Raw genomic sequence first — 18,770 nt, forward strand, 5'->3', positions numbered from 1 at the left:
TGTTTGGCGTTGCCTATGGAATCATGATTGTATCCAGGCGCGCACATCTTCGTCTCATGCAAATGTACGGCCACGAATGTCCTTCTTCAAGGCACCAAATATGGAAATCGGGTTCATGACGTGTAAGGGTTTCCCAGGAAAACTTCTACAGCGTAGTCGAAACAGCCTAGGCAACATGTGGACAGTCCCAGCCTCTTCTCATTGGAATTCCATATTTTTGGAGCACTGCACAAAGTCTTTCGTGACCGTCCATTTGGTTCAGATGAGGAGCTGCACGCCTGGGTATAATCATGATTCCATTGGCAACCGCATTTTTGCAAGAAAAAAATTACCGTTTTGTCAATACGTAATAAACAGCTTACTTATTTTTAGTGATTCTTCAATTTCTCCCGGCGTATTTGCTGCTCGAACAGTCCACGGGTATACTGCCGGTTCATATATAAACCGGCAGTATACCCGCGGCCGCCCGCCCTCAGGAGCTCAGTTCGGCAGCGCACCTGACGATGAGACATGTCTGATCGCCGAAATATTGTGCCCGTTGGACACTATGAACCGGCAGTATATCCGTGGACTGTTCGAGCTACTTATTTTTTTCCCATCTGTCTCGTTTTCATTTGACTGCCCCTTCATTCGCCTCTCGGTATTCACTGATGCTCCCTACATCGTCACTTGGAAAACGCTTTAAAAATTGGTAATTTGTGGTAAGGACTATGGGATCAAACTGCTGAGGTCATCGGTCCCTAGGGTTGAGCACTACTTAATCTAAGTTAAAGAAACTTGCGCTAGGGACAACACACACATCCATGCCCGAGGGAGAACCTCCGACGTGGGGAGTCACGCGAACCGTGACAAGACGCCTCAGATCGCACGGCTATCCCGCGCGGCAAAACACTTGAAGATGGACCACAGTTAACTGAGAGGAACCTAGAAATATACTACGGCCACTCACGTATGGTCCCGGAAGGGGCCCTGAATACAAGCAATCATTCTTCCTTCGCTCAGTACACCAATGGAAAGGGAGTACGTGTTGCTATGGAACATTCCCTCTGATGCACGCTTCACAGTACTTTGCAGAGTATGAATGCAATAGATATAGACTGCGGGCAGAAGGGATTGCAGGCTGTCGTTGCTGCTATGGAGACGTTCTTTGGCGGCGCTCTGTGCTGCAGAGTGTCGTTGCCCCGCGGGCGGCCTTCGTTACGGAGTCTGCTGGTGGCGCGGCGTCAGCTGGAAAGCCGGGCCTCTTCCTGCCTCTGCACGAGGCACACCTGTCGCGGCGCTCACACTGCACCGTGCCACAGTGAATGTGCACTCGCCCGCCTCTCACGCGTGCTACCAGCTCGCAGTCACCTTCGTTGTCTGTCTCTGCATAGAGAGAACGCCACCAGCTCGCAGTCACCTTCGTTGTCTAACTCTGCATAGGGAGAACACCACTTACGTGGCGTTAGTGGAGACCCCTGTGTCTCTTGCGCTTAGTTAGTTACATGTTTCATAGACCATATGACCGATTCTTCTATCGAAATGATGTAGAACGAGGCAGTTTACAGGATATGTATACATGATGTTACCGTTAACAAATGCATTATTTTTTAGTCCTATCTATGCAACTACACTTAAAAATAGTTTTTTTTATCTACGTGTAACAGGCTACCAGTTTTCAAATAGAAATTCGTCCATGGGATAGAGGGAGTTTAGATTTAAAACTTGTAAAATGTTTGCTATGCTGCTGATCTACAGTTATACACTATTTTTGAAGGAATACACCGACATTTGACTGTATATTTCTACATGTTTCCTGTGTACGATCTAAATTCCGGCTATCACACAGTTACGCAGTACAGTGATCTTAGACCTTTGATGTATTTTGCTGTGTACTGTGCAGCATGACATTTTATTTCACGTCATTATCGAGCATAACGTTCTTAGACCATTATCATCATTTTACTGTGTGCTGTGCAGGATGGCATATGCATGGTTCAATACGTTTGCTTAATATGATACAAATGGTACAAAATCAATGTTCGGTAGGGTTGCAGCACATTATCGTATAAGCACATCATGTCTGGGAAAGTCAGCCCAAAGCAGGTAAACACGAGACTAGCACAAACCTTTAGGACGTAACTATTCAGTAGTTCAGTAGATATGTCTTAAGGGGCTCCGGAAAGGCTCAAAATCATGAAAAGTTCAATTTTTACTTTTTTGCGTTTTCTGAATCTGCAGACTATTACCTTTTAATAGATATATAATTTATTCAATTCCGAAGACTACAACTATTTTTAAATTTTTTTTTGAAATGTGTTCTACATGGGAGTGACCCACTGTGGCGCTGTTAAACTGCTGTCAAATGGTGTTATTATTAACGTCCGTATTCATCAGGTACATTTTAGTGATGTGAGATAAAGTATGTGTTGTGGCTAACCTGTGATAGTTCAATATATATCGCTGGTGTGATTGTCGATTGTTTCATGTTTATTTACTCTGTCGTTATCTCGAAAATATTCGTAATTAATTCTGTTTCTTGAGTCTCTGTTTTGTTGAAGTATAATAATGAGTAAAAGTAAAGCTATTAGAAATCCTCTGAAGGCTTTTAAGAAAAGGAGAAATGTTGGAAAGCCAAAGGTATGTGTTATTACTGTAAACAATAAAGACGATAACCAAGTGAGTTAACCTAACCTCTCAAGTACACCTGCCCATAGCAGTCAAAGTGGGAAAGAAAATACTTCACAGAAGAAGCTTGGTTCAATGAGTGAAAACTATGAATGTTTTATGGGCGAATCGGATGTGAATGAAATATTTGATATGTCGGTTCTCAAAGGAATTTTTTCAAACTGTGTAAGATGTATTCATTGTAGTGAAGTTGGTCTGGAACTCTCCATAATAAAGCACGTAGGACTTGCTAGTGAAATACAACTGAAATGTGATAAGTGTTCGTACATGACCACCTTTTGGAACAGTGTTGCAGTAACTGCAACTGAAGAAAATGGTAGCAAAATCTACGAACACAGCAACGAGCGATGCTTGCTTTAGACAAGGAACGCCTTCGGGCTGCAGACAGGGCTGTAAAGAGTCTAGAAATACAAGCAAGAGTAAACAGGAGGAGGAACAAGAGGAAGCTGGAGGAGGAGTTTGCAGAGGATGAAGATAATCCATCCTATGGACCTGGAATGCACTAAAAAGTTAATCCAATCTTTGTCGCTCGATTCCCAAAACTTTTATTTTCTCATACTAATTACATGTTTTCTAAGGATCTTCCAAACATATTTGTTTCAAACTTTCAGTAAATGTTACACAGTACCTTCTGCATAATTTAACACAGCCTTTTTCCAAAAAACTGTATATTTTTGAATATATAAATAAAAAATTGCAAAAAATGGTTGTGAATTTTCATTACAATTGAAAAAAAATCATCTTTAATAACTGAACTAAAATTTTGTAAAATCCCTGTGTTAAGTTGTAGCCCATATTCCAATAAATAATCTGTAAAAAGTTCAACTTCCTACCTCAAATACTTTGTGAGGAAAGATGTAATTTATAAGCGTTATTTTAACATTGCAAGTATAGAGCTTTCCGGAGCCCCTTAAAGGCATGTGCTGGTCTTGTGCTTACCTGCTTTGGGCTGACTTTGCCACACGTGGTTTGCTTATACGATAATGTACTGAACTCCTACAATATGTTAATTTTATAGCATTTATATCATATTAAACAAATGTATTGAACTGTGTGGATGTCGTCCTGCAACAGCAAAATGGTCTAAGAACATTGAACGCGATGGTGGAGTGAAATAATGTGCCACCCTGCACACTGCACAGTAAAATACGATAATGGCGTGAAAGCCGAAATGTAGATTGTACAGAGGAAATATACAGACCTATACTGTCAGATGGCGGTGTATTCCTTCAAACAGACATTTCACATTATTGGTCAATCGATCAAAAAATTTTTGATGCTGCATTTCTTTCTAAGCCACTGACAGTTTTAATAATGGGTAAGAAATGTCGTTTTTTCCCTAGTGTTGCAGGTTTGGACATCACTATTCATCTCAAATTTCGATGGACTGCTTATGAGGAATTTCACTAGCGAATACTTGTATTTTGATGGTGCAGTTAAGCATTTTAACTTCTTAAAAAAGGTACGCACATAATGACCCAGGTGAACACCGGATATCATATCTACTGCTCTCTTTAATGCTATCAGTACTTTCTAAGTGATGAATTACCGCAGAAAAATATTCAAAAAGACGTAATTGAGTAGAAACATGCGAAATATGTCAGAGATTGATTCGTTTGTTTCCGAGACTTGCAACTATACGTAGAGCAAAAGTAGCAGAAGAAAGTCAGTAATATGTTTCTTCCAGTTGAACCCTTGATCAGTATGTGCACCAGAAAATTTGGAACAATCTACGTTATTTATTGACTCCTGTTCATGTGCTACATCAGTTGTTAGTATACTCTGTTTATTCTACAGAACTGAATACAGTGTGTGTTCTTAAAATTTAGGGAGAGTTCATTTTCAGAGAACCTCTTAATAATCCTTTCAAAAACGTTGTTAACAATCTTTTCTGCTGCCTTTTCTCTAATGGAATTTACTATAAAACTATTATCGTCTGCAAAACATTCCAGTACTGTTTGCTAAGAGGAAGTTCATTCACATACATAAGGAATAGGAGTGCATTTAAAACTGAACGCTTTGGGAGTCCATTTGTCATTTTCCCCCAGCCACTAAAATTTTCTATCTTTCCAACATTGTTTGAATTATTCAACTCGACTTTTTGCATTCTGTTTGTTAAACATGACAATGTTCCTGGGTGCGTTAGGCGTTCACACCTCTCGCCACTTGAGGGTGCGTCCACCATTTTCGATCACGATCACTTGGTTGTCGAGGTGTTAAGATGCGGGTAGGCATAATGTTATGGCCTGCCTTTGCCCTGACTTAAATCCTATCAAGGATGTGTGGGATGCGTTAAGGGACATGTTGCAGCACGTCCACACGTACCAACGACCATCGAGCAGTTATCAACCGCGCTGATTGAGGAATGGAACTCCCTACCACAAAAACTAATCACCAAACTTGTGACCAGCATAGCGGCGCGTTGTAGTGCACGCACTGCCGTCTCTGGTAACACACTACCCGTTAAGAACCATGTCCCGCCTTTTGCAATGGCCAGGTAACCGTCATGGATGGCAGTGATTTCGGTGTCATTATTGTCTTTGAATAAAAGTATTATTTCTGTTCGTCTCGTTGCGAATTTCTTTCAGTTATCTTTGTAGTACACTGCAGCAGTACTTTCTATGTATAGTCCAAGTTCCATCCAGCTATGTAACATGGTAATGACACATTAAGTGAAAGATACTTTCGCCCTCAAGTTTTCATACCACTGTATTATGATCCTACTTTGTTCTAATTTCTTTCAAGACTGTCTGTCTATAAACTGACAACATTACTCTCATTATAAATCTGTACTCATTTCTTGAGGTACTGAAGAATATTTATCGGAGAAACAATACTACGTTTAAGGTATCGCTTATTTGCAGATAAGAGCGCATGTTACTTTATTTTCAGTTTTGCTATTTCACACTCGTGAAGTGACCGTATCAGCGCTGCAGTACGTAAGCCGTAAGGAGCGAGCTTTGGGTTCCCGCGCTGGCTAGCAGAGGCGGTTGGCCATCTGGCGATTTCAAAGCCAGTGGGATGAGCTGCCGACGCAGAAATCGCTGGTGGCGTCAGCAAAGAGATACGGAGGGAAAGTACATTTATTCTGGCGTGAACCAACTAACTATTATTAATAACTATTTGCTAACAAAAGTTGCCTCTTGCCACTCAGACATTAGGAAAAGTGTACGGGTTATAAACACTATCTCTCAGTAGTTTTACAATTCCAGGAAACGCTAATATTAATAAATAAATAAATAACTTCGGCATAACCGAAGATGAACGATCTTATACGAACTATACTGCTTGTTATGCTGAAGTTACAATCTGTGCGTCATAGTCGGCAATCGTCGATAGGATGCCTTTCGATCTAGAACATGCTCTCGTACTGTTACTAGTTAGCTTATAATCCGTGTGAACGAGTTTGTTTTACGGTGTACATTAAGTAAACGCACCATAATAACATCATTTGTAAAAATTATTTGCACCCATAACTTCTTCGCGCTATACTATGTAAAACATAGGCAACATTATTGCACTTTCAGAATCTCTTCTAGGAGACATAAACTCGAGAGCATCTTCACATAACAGGTACGAATATATCCTACAGGGCGGCTCACTAACTTCAAGGCCGGACTGTCTTAATTATCGTAAAACAAGGGTGGGAAAACATGGCCAGTTATACTGTACGCCCCTTATACCACCATCTGCGGGCTCACCGGCTAAACTGAGATATTACTGGAGGTTTATATACGTCACTGATTTCTCCGATGTTCTGAATTATTCGCTGCTGGAATACTTGAGTGCGCACCAGGTGTTACCATGGCATCGACAAAATTTCAAATCTTTCACATCTACATCTACGTGATTACTCTGCTATTCACAATAAAGTGCCTGGCAGAGGGTTCAATGAACCACCTTCAAGCTGTCTCTCTACTGTTCCACTCTCGAACGGCGCGCGGGAAAAAGGGCACACATAAATTTCTCTGTGCGAGCCCTGATTTCTCTCATTTTATCGTGATGATCATTTCTCCCTATGTAGGTGGTGCCAACAGAATGTTTTCGCAATCGGAGGAGAGAACTGGTGAATGAAATTTCATGAGAAGGTTCCGTCGCAACGAAAAATGCCTTTGTTTTAATAATTGTCACTGCTATTCATGCATCATGCCTGTGGCACTATATCCCGTATTTTGCGATAATAGAAAACGAGCTTCCCTTCTTTGTACTTTTTTGATGTCATCCATTGGTCCCACCGGATGCGGATCCCACACCGCACAGCAATACTCCAGAACAGGGGGGAAAAGCGTGGTGTTCAAATGGTTCAAATGGCTCTGAGCACTATGGGACTCAACATCTTAGGTCATAAGTCCCCTAGAACTTAGAACTACTTAAACCTAACTAACCTAAGGACATCACACACACCCATGCCCGAGGCAGGATTCGAACCTGCGACCGTAGCAGTCCCGCGGTTCCGGACTGCAGCGCCAGAACCGCGAGACCACCGCGGCCGGCAAGCGTGGTGTAAGCAGTCTCTTTAGTAGACCTGTTGCACCTTCTAAGTGTTCTGCCAATGAATCGCAGTCTTTGATTTGCTCTACCCACAACATTATCTATGTGATCGTTCCAATTTAGGTATTTGTAATTGTAATCCCAAAGTATTTAGTTGAATTTACAGCCTTAAGATTTGTGTGACTTACCGCGTAATCGAAATTTAGCGGATGTCTTTTAGTACTCACGCTAATAACTTCACACTTTTCTTTATCCAGGATCAATTGCCACTTTTCGCACCATACAGATATCTTACTTAAATCATTTTGCAATTCGGTTTGGTCATCCGATGACTTTACAAGACGGTAATTGACAGAATCATCTGCAAACAATCTAAGAGGTCTATTCACATTGTCTCCTATGTCGTTAATATAGATCAGGAACAATAGAGACCTATAACACTTCCTTGGGGAACGCCGGATATTACTCCTGTTTTACCCGAACTACGAACTGTGACCTTTCTGACAGGAAATCACGAATCCAGTCGCACAACTGTGGCGATACTCTGTAGGCACGCAGTTTGGATAGAAGACGCTTGTGAGGAACGGTGTCGAAAGCCTTGTGGAAATAGCCTTCACATAAGCCTTTTAAACAGCCATTAGATAAGCCTTTACATAAAAAATGTAGATTCTGTGTAAATGCAAAGAATGAAGTACTGTAGGCCTGGAAGCGATGGAAGCTCCGGGAAACTGTTCGCGGACGATGTTGTTATTGTCTATAGGGAGATAAAACGCCACAAGCCTATTGCACATAGCAGTGCCTCTCGAAAACAAGACTCAGCTTTCGCTACTTTCAAGTCAACGACGATTTTATTCTGGATGTAATGTAAAACGTTGTCCACGTCCACCAAGTGAAGCCTTGACACAAGAACTGCTTTCCAACACGTAGAGATACGTAAGCAGCAGTAACTGTGCAGCGGCTGCGCGCGCTGTTACATTTACGTGGCAATCTACACGAAGTTCCGCCGTTTTGATTCTCCTACGGCGATATGCTTTCCTACAGCTTCCATCAGATTCCATATATTTCATATAATATGACCGAACAGAGGATGGGTGGAAGACATTAGAAAACATTTCGGAGATTTAAAGTGAAGACTAACTCCTGCTGTCGGTAACAATCATTTTGAGGTTAGGCGTCGAAGGGCGCGGTATGCAGTATTACGAGAACAAGATGAGAAATGCTCGGCTGGGAACAGAGGTGGTGAAGATATTAATGGCATTAATTCGTATTAGATTGGTAATAAGCAAGTCACGTGCCCGCCTGATCTGCGGCATGGGTTTGATTAACGTGGAGCACTAGAAAATCAATTCTTTGTTGAAAGTATTTAAAATCCATCTTTGCAACTACTAAAAAGGCGTAGTTATATCACAAAACGTATATCATTTTATTGATGTAAAACATCGTCAAGGTATAATTTTTTCCCTGATTTCCGCTTTCATCTGAATGTATCATCAGCTTGCACATCTGCCAGGTACTCATGGTTTACAGCACAACACATTTCATGAGATGAACTGCACAACCTGATCAAAAGTATCTGGACTCCTTTTAGAACACATTAACATTGGACGTGTCTACCCTTCAACTCTAGGGATACTTGAACTCCGCTGTGGACACGCTGACTGAGGTGCCCATATGTCTTTGGAGGAATGGCAATCCATTCTTCTTCACGATCCGAAAAAAGAGAAGGTAGTGCTGTTAGACGCTGGTGGTCCGGAGCGAAGTCGACGTTCTAACGTATCAGAAAGGGGTTCCACTGAGCCGGGAATCTCGGCAGTCCAGACCATGTCAGGAAGACTGCACTGTAGTTTCTTCTCTAGATTGCTGCACAGATGGCAAAATGATAGATATCGAAATAGATGACAATTAAAATAGCTCAAAAGAGGAAAGGCCGCTGGACCTGATGGGATACCAGTTCGATTTTACACTGAGTACGCGAAGGAACTTGCCCCCCTTCTTGCAGAGGTGTACCGTAAGTCTCTAGAAGACCGTAGCGTCCCAAAGGATTGGGAAAGGGCACAGGTCATCCCCGTTTTCAAGAAGGGACGTCGAACAAATGTGCAGAACTATAGGCGTACATATCTAACGTTGATCAGTTGTAGAATTTTGGAACACGTATTATGTTCGAGTATAATGACTTTTCTGGAGACTAGAAATCTACTATGTAGGAATCAGCATGGGTTTCGAAACAGACGATCGTGTGAAACCCAGCTCGCGCTATTCGTCCACGAGACTCAGAGGGCCACAGACACGGGTTCCCAGGTAGATGCCGTGTTTCTTGACTTCGGAAAAGCGTTCGATACAGTTCCCCACAGTCGTTTAATGAACAAAGTAAGAGCATACGGACTATCAAACCAATTGTGTGATTGGATTGAAGAGTTCCTAGATAACAGAACGCAGCATGTAATTCTCAATGGGGAGAAGTCTTCCGAAGTAAGAGTGATTTCAGGTGTGCCGCAGGGGAGTGTCGTGGGACCGTTGCTATTCAAAATATACATAAATGACCTTGTGGATAACATCGAACGTTCACTGAGGCTTTTTGCGTAAGATGCTGTAGTATATCGAGAGGTTGTAACAATGGAAAATTGTGCTGAAATGCAGGAGGATCTGCAATGAATTGACGTATGTTCCAGTGTAGACAAGTGTAATGTGCTGCGAAAGAAAGAAAGAAAGAAAGAAAGATAGCTACAATATAGCAGGTCAGCAACTGGAAGCAGTTAATTCCGTAAACTATCTGGGCCCGCATCTCGTGGTCGTGCGGTAACGTTCTCGCTTCCCACGCCCGGGTTCCCGGGTTCGATTCCCGGCGGGGTCAGGGATTTACTCTGCCTCGTGATGGCTGGGTGTTGTGTGCTGTCCTTAGGTTAGTTAGGTTTAAGTAGTTCTAGGGGACTGATAACCATAGATGTTAAGTCCCATAGTGCTCAGAGCCATTTGAACCATTTTTTTTTTATCTGGGAGTAGGCGTTAGAAGTGATTTCAAATGGAATGATCATATAAAGTTGATCGTCGGTAAAGCAGATGCCAGACTTAGATTCAGTGCAAGAATCCCAAGGAAATGCAATCCGAAAACAAAGGAAGTAGGTTACGGTACACTTGTTCGCCCACTGCTTGAATATTGATCACCGGTGTGGGATCCGTACCAGATAGGGTTGATAGAAGAGATAGAGAAGATCGAACGGAGAGCAACGTGCTTCGTTACAGGATCATTTAGTAATCGCGAAAGCGTTACGGAGATGATAGATAAACTCCAGTGGAAGACTCTTCAAGAGAGACGCTCAGTAGCTCGGTACGGGCTTTTGTTGAAGTTTCGGGAACATACCTTCACCGATGAGTCAAGCGTTATATTGCTCCCTCCTACGTATATCTCGCGAAGAGACCATGAGGATAAAATCAGAGAGATTAGAGCCCACACAGAGGCATACCGACAAACTTTCTTTCCGCGAACAATACGAGACTGGAATAGAAGGGAGAACCGATAGAGGTACTCAAAGTACACGCCGCCACACACCAAGTGGCTTGCGGAGTATGGATGTAGATGTAGAATATTATTATCTACTAGCCATTGCCTTACAGATGCTGCTTTGTGACAGCACACAATGTTAGGCAGACACAAACAATCATCGTCTCCGAACTTTTCGTATAATATATGCAGTGCAGAATCCTGTAAATGTGCTCGTATCCTTCCACATTTAGTGTTTTCTTGATTGAAATAAGGGGGCCACAACCTAATCACACAAAAAACACACCTATACCGTGACTCAACCTACTCCGTACTTCATTGTTGGCAATACACATGATGCTAGGTAACGTTCTCCAGGAATTTGCTGAACTCAAACGTTTCATTAGAGTGCCACAGGATGTAGCATGGTTCATCATTCCAAATCACGCGTTTCTAACCACCCACTGTCCAGTGGCGTCGCTTTTTACAGCACCTACAGCGTCGCGTAGCACTGACTGCTGAACTATGTGGTTTATGAGGAGCTGCTCGACCACTGTACCCTCTCATTTTTAACTCCGTACTGACATTCGCTGTGCTAGCTTCCCTCCGATGATTTAATGCGACCTTTTACAACCATCCTCCGCAATGCTCGTCGGTGACCGTCCATCAGTATGTGAGGACTGCCTCGTCTTTGTTTAGCGTTTTACTTCACAATGAGGTCACCAACAGTAGGCGGCTGCTTCAGAACGGTTGAAATGTCTGTGACGGGTTTGTTACTACGGTAATATCCAATGACTAGTACGAGTTCGAAGTCACTAAGCTCTCCTGACCAAGCCATTCCGCTGTTGCTGTTTCTCTACGGACAACATAATACTCCACACTCTTTTTATATTGTCGGGTCCGCCAGTTGCCACATCCGGCGATCTATTCTGGTTTACATATCACTCACCTGATACTTTTAATCAGCTAATGTAGAACTAAATATAGCACCACTGCTGCTTGTTTGCGTGTACCTGGCAAAAGCTGTGCGTGTTTTCTAAGTAAGTGGAAATAAAGGAAAATTGATACAACCGACGATGTTTTGTATGAATAAAACGAATCGCGCATGGTGATACAAGGGAAGAAGATTACACGGTGATACAAATAGGAACGTTTGCACTCCACTGTAGCGCCAAACAAACTGGTATAGGAAAGTATATTCAAATACAGAGATACGTAATCAAGCAGAATACGGCGTTGCAGTCGGAAACGCCTATATAAGATAACAAGTGCCTGGCGCAGTTGTTGCATCGGTTACTGCTGCTACAATGCCACGTTATCAAGACCTAAGTGAGTTTGAACGTCGTGTCATATTCGGTGCACGAGCCATAGTACATACCATCTACGAGGTAGCGATGAAGCGGGATTTTCCCTTACGACCATTTCACGAGTGTATCGTGAATATCAGGAATCCGGTAAAACATCAAATATCCGACATCGCTGCGGTCGGATAAAGTTCCTGCAAGAACGTGACCAACGACGACTGAAAAGAATCGTTCAAACCTGATAGAAGTGCAACCCTTCCCCAAATTGCTGCAGATTCCAATGCTCGGCCATCGTGTCAGCGAACGAATTCAACGAAACATCGTCGATATAAGCTATCGGAGACGAAGACCCGTTCGTGTACCCTTGATACTGCACGCCACAAAGCTTTACGCCTCGCCTTAGCCCTTCAACACCGACATTCGACTGTTGACGACTGGAAACATGTTGCCTTGTCAAACGAGTCTCGCCTCAAATTGTATGGAGTGGATCGACGCGTAGGGGTGTGGAGACAACCTCACGAATCCATGGAGCCAGCATTTCAGCAGGGGACTGTTCAAGCTGGTGGAGGCTCTGTAATGGTATGGGTCGTGAGCAGTTGGAGCGATATGGGACCCCTGATACGTCCAGATACGACTCTGACAGGTGACACGTACGTAAGCATCTTGACTGATCACCTGCATCCATTCGTGTCCATTGTCCATTCCAACGGACTTGGGCAATTCCAGCGGGACAATGCGACATCCCAAACGTTCAGAAATGCTACAGAGTGGCTCCAGAAACACTCTTCTGAGTTTAAACACTTTCGCTGGCCACCAAACACCCCAGACATGAAAATTATTGAGCATATCTGGGACGTCTTCCAACGTGCTGTTAAAGAAGAGATCTACCCCGTCGTACTGGTACGGATTTATGGACAGCCCTGCAGGATTCATCGTGACAGTTACCTCCAGCACTACTTCAGACATCAGTCGAGTTCATGCTACGTCGAGTTCCGGCACTTCTGCGTGCTCGCGGGACCCTACACTGTATTAGGTACGTGTACCAGCTTCTTTGGCCCTTCAGTACAGTTGCTGCAAAGGCGGATTTTAAATACTTTCAATAATTTTAAATAATTTACGGATACTATAGCACATACATTTGATTTGGAAGGCTTACGAACAAAGAAAACACATAATCATCATAGCGATTGGGTTTGCAGCTGTGATGAATGTTTTGAATGATTTCTTGATGCGTTCAGCTGTCATTCCTTTTATTGGATGTGTGATTGTAAAATTTCGACCTTAGACCGATTTCAAGTTTATAAAACGGAATATATCTTAGGACACGACTTGTTTCCATTTTAAATCCATAGCAAAGTGATACTACTTTATCCATTTATAATGCTTCCGTTTTAGAAACTTGAAAATGACCTGAGCCTGAAATTGTACATAGTACATCAAATAAAGAGAATGGCAGCTGAAGGTGTCACAGAATCGCTTAGAAAAAGAAACTTCAGCTAATGATAATGAAGCTTTATATGGAATGTACGTTTTCATTTTCAGCCGTTAAGGTACGATTTCGATAATAAAACACAGCACCGGTTACAATTTTTCTTGCGTAGCTCGACACGCTTTAGGAATTTATTCCAGTTTTAAAGTGCCACTTTTCACATTAATGGGCAGCGCAGGAGGCGCAGTAACTAAAAAGTATAAAAGGACGACTTCAGGTCAAGATAAATTGAATAAACCCTCACGCAGTTATCACGTACAATATAGGTTGTACATGACGCCCCATGTTAAGTGTGAGACCATTGTCCTACAAGGGTGGCTCATTGTCGGAAGACAGTGCATGTTCCGAATTCTGATGCGGTTAACAGGGTCTTCAGAATGTGGGTGTTAAATGGCGTGGCGACTGAAAATGTACTTCAAAGTTGCCGAATGCGGGACAGTACTACTCTTGGGGCAATGCTCATGCAGATGCGCAAAGCCAGTACTCATTCCATCGTCCGACATCGTCTGCTGTATCGGATATTTTGCTCACGCTGGGGGTCCGCGATCATTCACACCAGCACAGAAAGGCGCGAGATTTGTGGCCATAAAGAACAAGAAACGTGGAACATTAAGCAATGGCTTTGTTCTCCTGCGCGATGATGCAATACGCCATTTGCGCGCGCACGACACAAGCTTTGCTTCAACGTCTTCGATGGAAGACTTGGAGGCAACCACCACTCAGTCCAGATTTTGCACCATGCGATTTCCATTCTTTCGGCAAGCTGAAAGAATATCTGGGAGATAGAAATTTCGCAACGACGACGAGGTTCACAACCGATTCTCGAGTGGTTCCGTGACCCAAAAACGAACGATTGGTAGAATGTTTCGACCTTTGTTTAGACACTTGGCGAACGATATTGAAAAACAGAGTCATGTAGCTGGGTCACTTTATATTGTAGTACAGCATTCAATAAAAGTTGCCATAATAACGTGTAACTTACTGTTTGAAATCTTCTAATGAATTTCCACAGTACTTAAAAATGTGAATAAATTTCTGGTACGTGTCGCGTTATGCATGAAAAATCGTAAGAGATGTAATGTTTTATTATTTAAATCATTAATGACACAGCTGCAGGCCTTCGAGAAACATCTATTGTGATGAATGAAATTAAAATTAAATTAAGATAAGAGGAGCATACGTCAAACCCGTCTTGACGGAGAGTCACGTAAAGCCGTGTCACACATTCAACCATGAATTAAAACTTTTTGAGAAAAATAAACTCCGTCTTCTGCGAAACACATAGTTTTTTTTCTTTTGCATATTCCGTCCAAGCTGGTACGTGTTTCGACATCTTCAGGGAGTGTAGTTTTATTTCTGTAAAATATTGTACGCATACAAAATTTTGGTTGATCGTCTATTTCAAGCATTAAAACTATAACATCTTATTTTGTCCGATTTTATAGTCGGCCTGCTTTTATTCGTTGTATGGGTTTACTACTTGAGAGCTTTGTGGATGACCATGGAACTCATAAATGCAGGCCAACCTGCACAATGCGACACAATGATATTTTGTAGTTATTAGGCCTTAAACAGTGGACCAAACAAAGATTCGTATAATATTTTAATGTGAAACGAGAGCCACAGAAATGGCTTATAGATGTCAAAACATTATTTTGCATTTTCTTATGTTTACGATTTTAAAAAATCCAAAATTATTGTTTTTGCAGAAAGCAGAGTTTTTAAAATGCAAATTTGATACATAAAGATGGAAGAAGACTACATCAACTTCTGATTTCTACATCCACATCTACTTTAGCACTCCGCAAGCCATCTGGCGGTGTGTGCCGAAAGGTACTCCTGGTGCTGCTAACTCATCCATCATTCCCTGTTCCACTGGCAAATAGCGCGTGGGAAGAATGGTCGCCTGTAATTCTATATATTAGCACTAATTTCTCATTTTTCTTTTTTTTTCATTATGGTCATTTCACGAGATGTGTGTGAGAGGAAGTGATATCGGTTCTAGGCGCTTCAGTCCGGAACCGCGCTGCTGCTACGGTCGCAGGTTCGAATCCTGCCTCGGGCATGGATGTGTGTGATGTCCTTAGGTTAGTTAGGTTTAAGTAGTTCTAAGTCTAGTGGACTGATGACCTCAGGTGTTAAGTTCCATAGTGCTTAGAGCCATTTGAAACGTTTTTGAGGAAGAGATATGTTGTCCGAATCTTCGCGGAAAGTACTCTCTTGAAATTTCAATAGTAAGCTTCTCCGCGACACACAGCGCCTCTCGTGTAGCGTTTGCCACTGGAGTTTGTTGAGCAACTCTGTAACGCTCTTACGTCGACCAAACGATGTCGTGACGAAACGTGTCGCTCTTCATTGGATCTTCTCTACCTCTTCTATCAGTCCTGTCTGGTAACGATCCCAGATGCGTCAATAATAGTCAAGAATCTGTCGAAAGAGCGCCTTGTAGGCTCTTCATTCGTGGATGAGTTACATTTCTTTAAGATTATTTTTGTGGTGCTCAGTCTGGTGTCTGCTTCTCCTGCTATTTGTTTTATGTGTTCAATAGTGTAGCTGTACATGTGCACAATATGTAAGATTTATTTACTTCCAAGGTCAACTGCCAGATCGGTACTGTCTTCTAGCGCTGCTACTTCTTTATAGACAAGCGCTTACCTCTTCATATGCGAACAGTCTTAAAAGACTTGCGACGCTTTCTACTACATCATTTATATATACTGTAAAGAGTAACGCCCTTCTGCAGAAAGGCATATTAATATATCGAGAAACTGCACAATGTGTGTGAACAATCAGAGATGAAACATTGGAAGGAACAGTACCGCACGTTGTACAGTACGTGAAGAATTAACTCTGAGATAGATTTGTTAAAAATGCGTGCCGCAATTAATGAATTATCACGTAAAGAAAAAACGAAGTCGTATTTCTTGTCATTGCGTGAACGGGTTTAAAAATGAAGAGCTCGGCTGCAAGGACGCTCATAGGATATTTTGTAGGGGAATGTTAGACCTCGGGATATGGAGTATTTTTAATATTTTGGGAGACAAATGGCGACTTGTAAGTAGTAAAAAAACTGTACAGAGTCAACTCTACTAAAAACCTGCGTTAACACCTACTTTTAAATAATTTTCTTGAACTACCTGACTCTACTGCATCCTTTCTTATTCCTGAGAGCTACTGGGAGTAGTGAGGGTGGCGGCGGTGAAGGGGGGGGGGGGGGGGGTGCGCGGGCCCCTTCTCCCCCGGGGATGGGCGCACTTACTCAGCTGTAAAAAATGGTAAGCAACAGTCATTTTCCGTGGTGCGCTTTTTTTCACATTAGTTGGTTGTTCCACGATAACTCGAGAGATGGCAGCTCTGTCTCTAATTTCAGATTCCCACTACTCACAGCTTTATTAGTATGTGTTAATGCAAACAGAGGTGAGTGCCAGATCATGGCTGCACTAGCAGTAAAGTATACGGTGTTTGTATCTACATCTACATCCATACTCCGCAAGCCACATGACGGTGTGTGGCGGAGGGTACCTTGAGTACCTCTATCGGTTCTCCCTTCTATTCCAGTCTCGTATTGTTCGTGGAAAGAAGGATTCTCGGTATGCTTCTGTGTGGGCTCTAATCTCTCTGATGTTATCCTCATGGTCTCTTCGCGAGATATACGTAGGAGGGAGCAATATACTGCTTGACTCGTCGGTGAAGGTATGTTCTCGAAACTTCAACAAAAGCCCATACCGAGCTACTGAGTGTCTTTCCTGCAGAGTCCTCCACTGGAGTTTATCTATCATCTCCGTAACGCTTTCGCGATTACTAAATGATCCTGTAACGAAGCGCGCTGCTCTCCGTTGGATCTTCTCTATCTCTTCTATCAACCCTATCTGGTACGGATCCCACACTGGTTAGCAGTATTCAAGCAGTGTGTCAACAAGCGTACTGTAACCTACATCCTTTGTTTTCGGATTGCATTTCCTTAGGATTCTTCCAATGAATCTCAGTCTGGTATCTGCTTTACCGACGATCAACTTCATATGATCATTCCATTTTAAATCACTCCTAATGCGTACTTCCAGGTAATTTATGGAATTAACTGCTTCCAGTTGCTGACCTGCTATTTTGTAGCTAAATGAAAAGGGATCTATCTTTCTATGTATTCGCAGCACATTACACTTGTCTATATTGAGATTCAATTGCCATTCCCTGCACCATGCGTCAATTCGCTGCAGATCTTCCCGTATTTTAGTACAATTTTCCATTGTTACAACCTCTCGATACACTGTGGCAGACTTTGCAAGAGAGGCGCTCTGCATCGCGGTGTAGATTGCTCGCCAGGTTTCGAGAGGGTGCGTTTCTGGATGAGGTATCGAATATATTGCTTCCCCCTACTTATACCTCCCGAGGAGATCACGAATGTAAAATTAGAGAGATTAGAGCGCGCACGGAGGCTTTCAGACAGTCGTTCTTCCCGCGAACCATACGCTACTGGAACAGGAAAGGGAGGTAATGACAGTGGCACGTGAAGTGCCCTCCGCCACACACCGTTGGGTGGCTTGCGGAGTATAAATGTAGATGTAAATGTAGATGTAGATGTACACCACATCATCATACGCAAAAAGCCTCAGTGAACTTCCGATGTCATCCACAAGGTCATTTATGTATATTGTGAATAGCAACGGTCCTATGACACTCCCCTGCGGCACACCTGAAATCACTCTTACTTCGGAAGACTTCTCTCCATTGAGAATGACATGCTGCGTTCTGTTATCTAGGAACTCTTCAAATCAATCACATAATTGGTCTGGTAGTCCATATGCTCTTACTTTGTTCATTAAACGACTGTGCGGAACTGTATCGAACGCCTTGCGGAAGTCAAGAAACACGGCATCTACCTGGGAACTTGTATCTGTGGCCCTCTGAGTCTCGTGGACGAATAGCGCGAGCTGGGTTTCACACGATCGTCTTTTTCGAAACCCATGCTGACTCCTGCGGAGTAGATATCTAGTCTCCAGAAAAGTCATTATACTCGAACATAATACGTGTTCCAAATTTCTACAACTGATCGACGTTAGAGATATAGGTCTATAGTTCTGCACATCTGTTCGACGTCCCTTCTTGAAAACGGGGATGACCTGTGCCCTTTTCCAATCCTTTGGAACGCTACGCTCTTCTAGAGACCTACGGTACACCGCTGCAAGAAGGGGGGCAAGTTCTTTCGCGTACTCTGTGTAAAGTCGAACTGGTATCCCATCAGGTCCAGCGGCCTTTCCTCTTTTGAGCGATTTTAATTGTTTCTCTATCCCTCTGTCGCCTATTTCGATATCTACCATTTTATCATCTGTGCTACAATCTAGAG

Source organism: Schistocerca americana, chromosome 1, assembly GCF_021461395.2.
Source record: "Schistocerca americana isolate TAMUIC-IGC-003095 chromosome 1, iqSchAmer2.1, whole genome shotgun sequence".
NCBI classification, from domain to species: Eukaryota; Metazoa; Arthropoda; class Insecta; order Orthoptera; family Acrididae; genus Schistocerca; species Schistocerca americana.